We start from the raw sequence: 9,456 nt of genomic DNA on the forward strand, positions 1-9,456 counted from the left end.
ACTAGAAAAAGCAGAAAAATGTCTGACAGTTTAATGAGATTTGGGTAAAAGAAAGTTCTATATTTCAATGTTTTCCAGGCACTAGAAATAATTCATCAATGTTTCTAAGACTCATTCAGCGTGGCTGCATTTTAAAAATATATTTTCATAAATGTTGAGGAGCAAATACCATTATTAGGCATTCAAAAGGTTGAAGTCTAATAGGTTAGCCGCTTCACCCTCCTTCGCTCAACTCAGCATTCATTCAACTGACTCTTACTGGTTATCAGCCACACACCTCCTGACTGGCTATTCAGTGCCGATGACGTTTCTGTCACATGCAGAGCTGGCTTTAAGGTGCATTGAGGTGACAGCAGGTGGCCTGTAGAGTGGTCATTTTAGGATATCCTATTCAAAGACATCTGTGGAAGTGTGGACCAATTTATTGATGAATAACAGTGAAGGGGTTTCCACCAGCAAGCAACATAATTTTTTACAATGATGATGCTGAAGTAGAAAGAGTTTCTAGTCAGGGATGGGATAAATCAATTTGCAGATGATTTTTAGGAAAGAAAAACATTGCAACAGTAAATTGTAATTGATAACTTCTAGAGCCACTTTAAGTACTGCTGTTTTAGGATTCTGAGGGGAAGACAGTGTTCTGCAAAGCATAAGCAAAGTGATTTGTTCCAAGCCCCAAATTCAAGTAGTTTGAGAGATAAAAAGAGTCATTACTAATGTGGGTATAGAACATGTGCTAGGCAAATCTCTTTCACATACATGTGGGGAGGTGATAAAATTATAATTTGAGGCCGGGTGCTGTGACTCACACCTGTAATCCCAGCACTTTGGGAGGCCGAGGTGGGCGGATCACGAGATCAAGAGATCAAGACCATCCTGTCCAACAGGGTAAAACCCCATCTCTACTAAAAATACAAAACTTAGCTGGGCATGGTGGCACACACCTGTAGTCCCAGCTACTCGGGAGACTGAGGCAGGAGAATCGCTTGAACCTGGGAGGCGGAGGTTGCAGTGTGCTGAAATCGTGCCACTGCACTCCAACCTGGCGACAGGGCAAGACTCCATCTCAAACACAAACAAAAATTATAATATGAAATAGGCATTAAAATACTGTACATTTTAGAGGAGATTGACGATTGGAGGCCGAAGAATTACTCTAAATTAATCAGCTTGTGCACTTCAGAGCTAGGATAGCTCTGTGGGTTCTAAATTCTGTGATCTTCTCTTGGAGAAATAATGAAGGTAAAACATCAATAAACATAACAAACTGGATAAGGGAGACCATTGAGAAGGACTAAGGACACCTTCAAAGTTCTGAGTGAGTTTAAAAAGAACAATGATGAAAACTTTGATAGAAATAGGAAAGAAAGTAGAGGAACTTGTATTGCTTGAAACTTCTTAATGTTTAGACTAATTATATTTGAAGATGACAGTGGTCATTGAAGGTGGGTGGGGATATGACAATAACTTAGGTGGGGAGGCTCATGAGGACTCACAGAACAACTGGCAACCCTGCCCCTGTCTGCAAAAACCCCATCCTGGAGGAAATAAGTTAGGAAAAGGTTTTGCATTTGTGGAATGAAAAGTCTGTTGCATCTAGCTTGAGACAGAGCAAAAAGAGTTGATTGTCAGCTTCATGGAGACCAGGGGGTCTAAAAGAGACCCAGGGATCAACAACCACTGAGAGCAGCATAGAGGCCAAGAACCAAGCAAAATGCTGATTCCAGGACTGGGATTCAGATGATTTCCTTCTAGACAATAATCTGCTCCTTGAAAGGGTATCTAATTGGGCATTGCTTTTACTTGCTGCTTTCAATTCTTTTATGTTCTTTCCTAGTAAATATTTTTTCTTAATTTCATTGCTGCTCATATTTATCCTGGGAACAGACAGAAATGTTTCACAAGCTTAAGCCAGTCTTTTAAAAGGAGAATGGCAGGACTCCAAAACACAGACGTGCTGATATGTATGGGGGAATTTTTAAATGCTGAAACCTCTAAGACAAAAGCGACTGTGTCTTTATTGTTCTCTGAATTCCTCATACCCAGCTCAGTACATGGAACATGATAGGGATTTCACAGTGGTTTGATGAATACATTAATGACTCCAAGAGTAAAGTAATCCTCAGGAGGACAAAGGCAGACCAGCTTCCCTTCCCTATCAGAATATACTTCTCTTAAAGCTTTACTTGGTATAATTCTTGGAGAATTTTGCCCTTACAGAAGTCAAAAGTGAAAACTGGATCTTCCAAAGTGAAAACTGGATCTTCTACAAATAATGGAAGAATCAAGTCTATCAAAACAACAATTATAGATCCCATCAATGGAGGGGTTGTCACGAGTCAGGCTAGGAGCTTTACATATATTATCTCATTCTATCTATGCCAGAGAATCAACTATGACATATGTAACATTAAATCTCATTTCATAGATGCAAAAACTGGGGTGGAAAGAAGTCAAAGAATCAGCCAACATGTACAGAATTAGCAAGGGTGGAACTGGGATTTGAATTCAGACAGTCTGACTCCAGATGCCATTCTCCAAATTATGCCATATTATATTTCAATTATTAACATTCATAAATTGAAATATGAGGGATAATGTACCTTTTCATGAAAGCTTTGCTCATTGTGTGGATGAGTGTGTGTACACGTAACTGCATGTGTGTGCTATCACTGAGGTAGAAGACATCTGTCTCTCTCTGTTTTGGTCTACTTTTAGTAAGATTTGTATTTGATTGAGTTCAGAAGTTTGATCATCTTTTTAACCTGTTTGTTTTAATTATATTAAAAATTAGTCACTTTCAACATATTTGCATAGGTAGTTGTTAGGGTGATCTTTTGGATGATCAGATGTAATGTACTACTACTACACATAGACACCCAGACACACACACACGCGCGCGCGCGCGCACACACACACACACACACATGCAAACACACCCTTGAGCTCAAAGAGCTTTCTCAGGACTACATACTTTACATTTACAACAAGTCATTTAGAAAACTATCAATCCTATTCAAATCTCAGCAAAACAGAGATACCAGGCTTTGCCTTTATCTTTAACTGCTCTTTTTTGCTATATACAAAGCTGTTTCTTGCACTGCTACATATACAAAAAAAGTGACAAAGACTTGACTGTCAAACAACAGGGATAGTTTGATAAATATAATAATTCCGTAAGATGGCACATTATACACTATTAAATTGTAAGGACAGTAAAGTTACTGTTAAGTACCAAAAAGTCATGATTAAATGTTAAGTGAAAAAATAGGATACAGCTAGATTTGAATTTGAATATTCATTCTGTATAGCAGTATGTATAGAAGGAAGGATATATGCCAAAATAGAAGAGTATCTATCTGTATTATAATTTGATATAATACAAATTATTCTACCTTAAACATATGGGAATTTGTGATCCATGATGGTCAGATTCTACCTTCTCACCCTGCATTTCCAAAGACATATGGTATTGACTCATTAGACTATTTGTTGAATAGTCTTTATCCTACTATCATAGAAAAAATAAATGGGTGCATATATCTGTATACAAAATAGAGGTCTATTCTCCCTGTATATATTTATACTAAAAAGAAACTGAGACTTTTTTTACAGTTGTATATATACAAACATTTATTTATATACACATATATAAATCAATGTTATGTACATGTGGGTATACATACATCCATGCACATACCTCTGAAGTGGTGACTCTCTAAAGAAAGCCCCGGTATCGGTCAGAATTCATGCTTGGTTCAGGAGCACAGAATTGAGAGATACAAACCTCAAAGAAGAGGGAATTGAATCTTCAAATCTCAGCCACCTTACAAGAATTTTTAAGGTAACTGTTTTAAGTGTAAACATTATGGCAGTGTTATAGCACAATTTGTACAACACAAGATGGAGTCCTGGTGGCCAGAAGTGAGTATGGGAATAGTCAGTGCTAATCTTTGTGCAAAGCGCAAAGGAAAATTGGTATACAAGGCCTGAGAGAGAGGTCAAGGAAGCAAATACTACAAAGTCCCAGAAGGCAGTTGGATAGGACAAGGGGATCGGAGGGGCAGGATCAAGATCAGAGAGCAGGGAAGATGGGGCTAGCTGATCTAGGGAATGGAGGGAGAACAGATACCCAGAAGCAGGATTCAGGGGGTTAGAGCGCTTACACCACGCTCATGGCCGTGCCCATGGACAGGAGAGGCACATGAGGGGCGCACACAGTGGAGGTGGTTTAAAGGAGAGGGAGATTCATATCACAGTAAAATTAAGTGCATAATTCATCCACAGGGCAGAGGAGGCTGTAAAGAGCAGGAACAGGCTATTTTTCATGTCTGAATGCTCTCAAGGCCTCTCAGTGTTGTAGGTAGATGGCGCATAATAAATGTTCCTTGACCCGAATTGGCAAAAAAGGTCAAAGCAGAAAGCCAGCAGTTCTTTAAGGTTTCAAACTAGATTCTAAAAAGTCCAAAGGCATCTCAGAGGTCATCTCAGGGAGAAAAGGGGAAGCAATGAGGTAGAACTCTGAACCTCCGCTCTACCCAAACAAGGCTGCCTTGCTGTGCTCTGAGTCACATATGGAGACATCAGGGAAGATGTAAAATAGGATTGTGATGGCAAACAGCATTTGAAAGCCAGTACTTTACGAAGGGAAGCATTGATCTCTTTCTCCCCTTGTTAGCCAATTCAAATGAAGACAGTTGGAAGCTAGTAAAGAGGAAGACAGGATTTCTAGGGAGATGTTTCAGAAGCAGCCTAACTATATTCATATCTTCAGAAACAGCAGTGTCGTCTCAGAAGTAAACACTTTCATCAACCAGCAGGTCAGTGTGGGTCTCCTGAAGAGCCTGAACCACCACAGGAAGTGACGTCCACTGTTGTGCAGTCAAAAGAACCTTCGCTGTCATTTTCTCCACTCTTTTCCCTTCCCAAATAGGGTATCATAGAAAGAGCCTGCCTTTCTTCCACTTCCAACATTTACGAAGTGAAATTTTCATCAGACAGTTGCTTGTGACAAACAAAGGTTTACTAGAAGCTTCTGTGAGAGCCTTAGGAAGTTCTCTGGGGAAACCCTGCCTTTGTTTGGTTTTCTTTGCCTTTGGCTCTGTGATGTTTGCTGTAAAAATGATTACTTTCAGGTGATTAAAAGTGGGGAAAAAAGGTTTCAAGCTTTTCATGTAGCAAATAATATCCCTGTTTGTAGGATTACTTTAGTTAAAAAAACAAACAAAAAACATGACTTCAGCAATGCCTTCTCAATGCACAAGATTCTGAGGAATGGTAAGAAAATGAAATAAGGCCAGACGCGGTGGCTCACACCTGTAATTACAGGGAATCCGAGGCAGGTGGATCACGAGGTCAGGAGTTCAAGACCAGCCTGGCCAAGATGGTGAAACCCCATCTCTACTAAAAATACAAAAATTAGCCGGGCATGGTGGTGGGTGCCAATACTCCCAGCTACTTGGAAGGCGAAGGCAGAGAATTACTTGAACTCGGGAGGCAGAGTCTGCAGTGAGCCAAGATCGTGCCACTGCACTCCAGCCTGGGCGACAGAGCGAGACTCCATCTCAAAAACAAAAAACAACAACACAAAAAGGAAAATGAAATAAATCTGCAGTTAATATTTTGGCAAGCTTTCTTCACTTGTATGCATTTTTAAAACCCTAATGTTAATAGCAGTTTGGGACTTCTAATTTTTATTTTATATTTAAGTGACAGATACACAAATTGTCAGATGGTACTTCATCATCCTTCTCTCTCTCCCATCTTCTTAGAAATATAACTTGCTTTAGGTGGGAATGCTATAATTTTAGACCAGAAAATACATGCCAGAGGTCTCTTATATGAAGCTGTCCTGCCCAAGGATATATGCCTTAGTCATTAGGATGTGTTCTAAATATTACCGCAAAGCCCTTGGAAGGTGGGTCTGAACCCTCACTTATACTTAACTGTTGGCATGTTGCTTTGTCCCCGTGTCTTGTGCTACTATTTCCATTGATGTAAAGGAAGCACCAATTAGATAACACTCCATTATTAGAGAACCAGGCACAAGTCAGCTGAGGCAGGAGACCCGCCTTCTTTTCCAGAAACAATGTAAAGCCTGGGTGGATGAGGGTCTCTGGGCTTCCGCTGTGCCTTGCTTTTGACATTCTCCAGCACACCCTATAAACATGTCTAAGGCTGTCCTGTTTAGTCTGATTATTCAAACTATATTGTCCAGCGTAGAGCAAAGGGAAACCTAGCTGAACCCTGGAGATGACAGCAGGGAGAGAGAGAGGGGCAAAGAAGGGCAAAATGGGAAAAACAGGAAACAGGCTAGCGAGAAGAGTAAAAATGCTTCAGGGTGAGGAAGCAGGGTTTCTAAGCTCTCTAATCTCCCCTGTGCAGCTGGCTTGCTGTATGGTTTATACAAATTCAGTGGTGATCTCTGTGCACCGTGGTATCACCTGTTTAAAGAGGTCTCATCTTCATTTTCAAAGAGGAATAAATGTTTTTTACTTACTCTTCTGCATGACTGACTCCTTTTCATGCTTAAAGTCTCAATCTTAATGCCACCTCCTACTTCCTGACTTTCCTAGCAAAAGTGGCACTTCCCAGCACCATTACTCTATGTTTATTGCCTGCATAGCTCTTATTTGTAATGATTTTGTAATAGTTTGATGATGATGATGATGATGAATATTACTTTACCTATTTATGGCCTCTCTTTTAATGTTAAATTCTGTAAGCCCCATGAGCACAGGGACACATCTCTTTTGTCACTGCCCCAATGCTAGCATTTAGCACAAACATGGCCCATAATAGATACCAAACATTTATATAAAAATCATGTAAATGACTAAATCAATGAATGAATCTATGAGAGAGCGTAGATAGCAGCACATAAAGGAAAGGGAATGTAGTAAATTTTTCATTTTCCCTGAAGATATAGCTATGTATTAGGACTTTGAAAAATATGTTATCAAACACAAAGCTAAATTATGCCAGTTAACGAATACTAAATATAATAAAATCGGCTGGACATGGTGGCTCACGCCTGTAATTCCAGCACTTTGAGAGATCGAGGCGGGCAGATCACAAGGTCAGGAGATCGAGACCATTCTGGCTAACATGGTGAAACCCTGTCTCTACTAAAAATACAAAAAATTAGCCAGGTGTGGTGGCAGGCACCTGTAATCCTAGCTACTCGGGAGGCTGAGGCAGGAGAATTGCTTGAACCCAGGAGGCGGAGGTTGCAGTGAGCAGAGATTACACCACTGCACTCAAGGCTGGGTGACAGAGCGAGACTCTGTCTCAAAAATAAATAAATAAATAAATAATATGTAAAAAGTCAGAAATCTTGGGGATTATATTGTAAAGAATTTCCACTATATTGATAACAGAGGAAGGCTTTTAATACTATACTTTTTGAATACTAAGAAATTGGCATCTACTCACCAGTTTGGACATTACTTTTAAAATACACACTAAACGAAAGCCATTTTGTACTGATAAGTTAAGTGCTAGATTAAATTCCTGCATAGGCTAAAAAAGGTCTCTTTCCATTCATTTCCAAATATACAATTAACAAAGAGCTAATTATTCTCAGAGAGTCACTTATTTCTTCCAATTCACCAATTAGGATGAGGGCTATTTGTTAACATCATAAAAGAGGAAATGGTGCATGGGCAAGAAGAAATTTGGAAAGGAAATGTGATTAGAGGAATTATGTCGAAAGGTAAAACAAGGGAGAACAGAGATAAAGAAAAGAAAAATTAGAAATTGGAAATAAAGTTATTCCAGCCCCTCTCTAGTAACTACTACTATTTGGAACAAAGGAAGCAGAACCTGACAAGACATTTTACAGTCTGATGAAAGGGATGCTAAAAAGTCAGGGACCACGGGTCTCAGGCTTCGACTGGATGTGTTCATGTCTGAGGCCTTTCGATTCTCACTTTCCTCATCTGGAAAACAAGAGTAGCTGAATCTCCTTCTAAGGGCATTTGTGATATGAACTGAGATCTTGCATATGACTGCACCAAGTCTAGCTCAATTCGCGTGAGTTCCCTCCATTATACCCCTCCCCCCAACTTTACTCAGACTCAGAAGAAAGCTAGGCAATATTTCTACCTCTGTATTATGCAAAAACAAAAGCAAACGAGCAGAAAACCTCCCCAAAACAGTTAACTTCGACATTTGGGCTTACACAGCAATTCAAAAATCTCTTTTCATTTCATCCCGTGATTACAGTTATTTTTCTAAAGTGAATGATTCTGCTTCCCAAATGCAGTAAACCCACTGTTAAAGATAGTTAATTTTCCTCTGGATGATTGTGGCTCTTGAAATTCATCAAGGTTGTTTTTTTTAATTATTTCCCCAGTATTTGTCCTGAAACAGTTTCTTTTTGTCTAAATCAGTCCAAGTAGGTTCTGCATTAGTCATAAAGGGGGTGCTGACCAACAAAGAAATCAACTGAGTGGAAGTGATAGTATAATGTAAATAACTTGACACAGGAATACATAACACTCATAGATATTGATTTATTTATTTAATAAATTAAAAAATAATGCTTATGATATGTAAACAAGATATAACAATGCAGTCAAGAATAACTCTCTTTATTTCAGATGATTTTTTCCCATACATAACTGAATAGCAAGAAAACAAGTAACCCAATTCAAAAATGGACAAAAAACTGAAATAGATATTTCTCAAAAGAAGACATACAAATGGCCAATAGGATATTTTTAAAATGTTACTAGTCATCAAGGAAATGCAAATTAAAATGACAATGAACTGTCACCTCACACTTGTTAGAATGGTTACTATCAAAAAAGACAAGGGATAACAAGGTTGGCAATGATGTAGAGAAAAGGGAATCCTTGTACGTTGTTGGAGGGAATGTAAATTAGTATAGTCATTATGGAAAACTGCATGGAGGAGCTTCAAAAAACTGAAAATAAACCTACCACATGATCCTAATACTGGGTATATATCCAAAGGATTTGAAATCGATATGTTAAAGAGATATCTGCATTCTCATGTTCATTGCAGCCTTATTTACAATAGCCAAGTATGAAATTTGCTTGAGAAAACATATACACAATGGAATACTATTCAGCCTTAAAAAAGAAGGAAATCCTGTCATTTGCAACAACATGATGAACCTGTAGGACATTACGCTGAGTAAAATAAGCCAGGCAGAGAAAGAAAAATACTGTATAATCTCATATGCAGAATCTTCAAAAAGTGGAACTTATAAAGGTAGAGAGTAGAATGATGTTTATTAGAGGGTGGGGTGGAGAGGGGTGGGGTACAGGGAACGGGGGAATATTAGTCAAAGAGTAAAAAGTTTTAGTTAGACATGACAAATAAGTTTTCAAATGCTATTGCACAGTGTGGTGACCATAATTAACAATAATATCTTTTATATCTAAAAATAGCTAAAAGAGTAGGCCTTAAATGCTTTTAGTACAGAAA

This window comes from Papio anubis, chromosome 8, assembly GCF_008728515.1.
Source record: "Papio anubis isolate 15944 chromosome 8, Panubis1.0, whole genome shotgun sequence".
Taxonomy (NCBI): domain Eukaryota; kingdom Metazoa; phylum Chordata; class Mammalia; order Primates; family Cercopithecidae; genus Papio; species Papio anubis.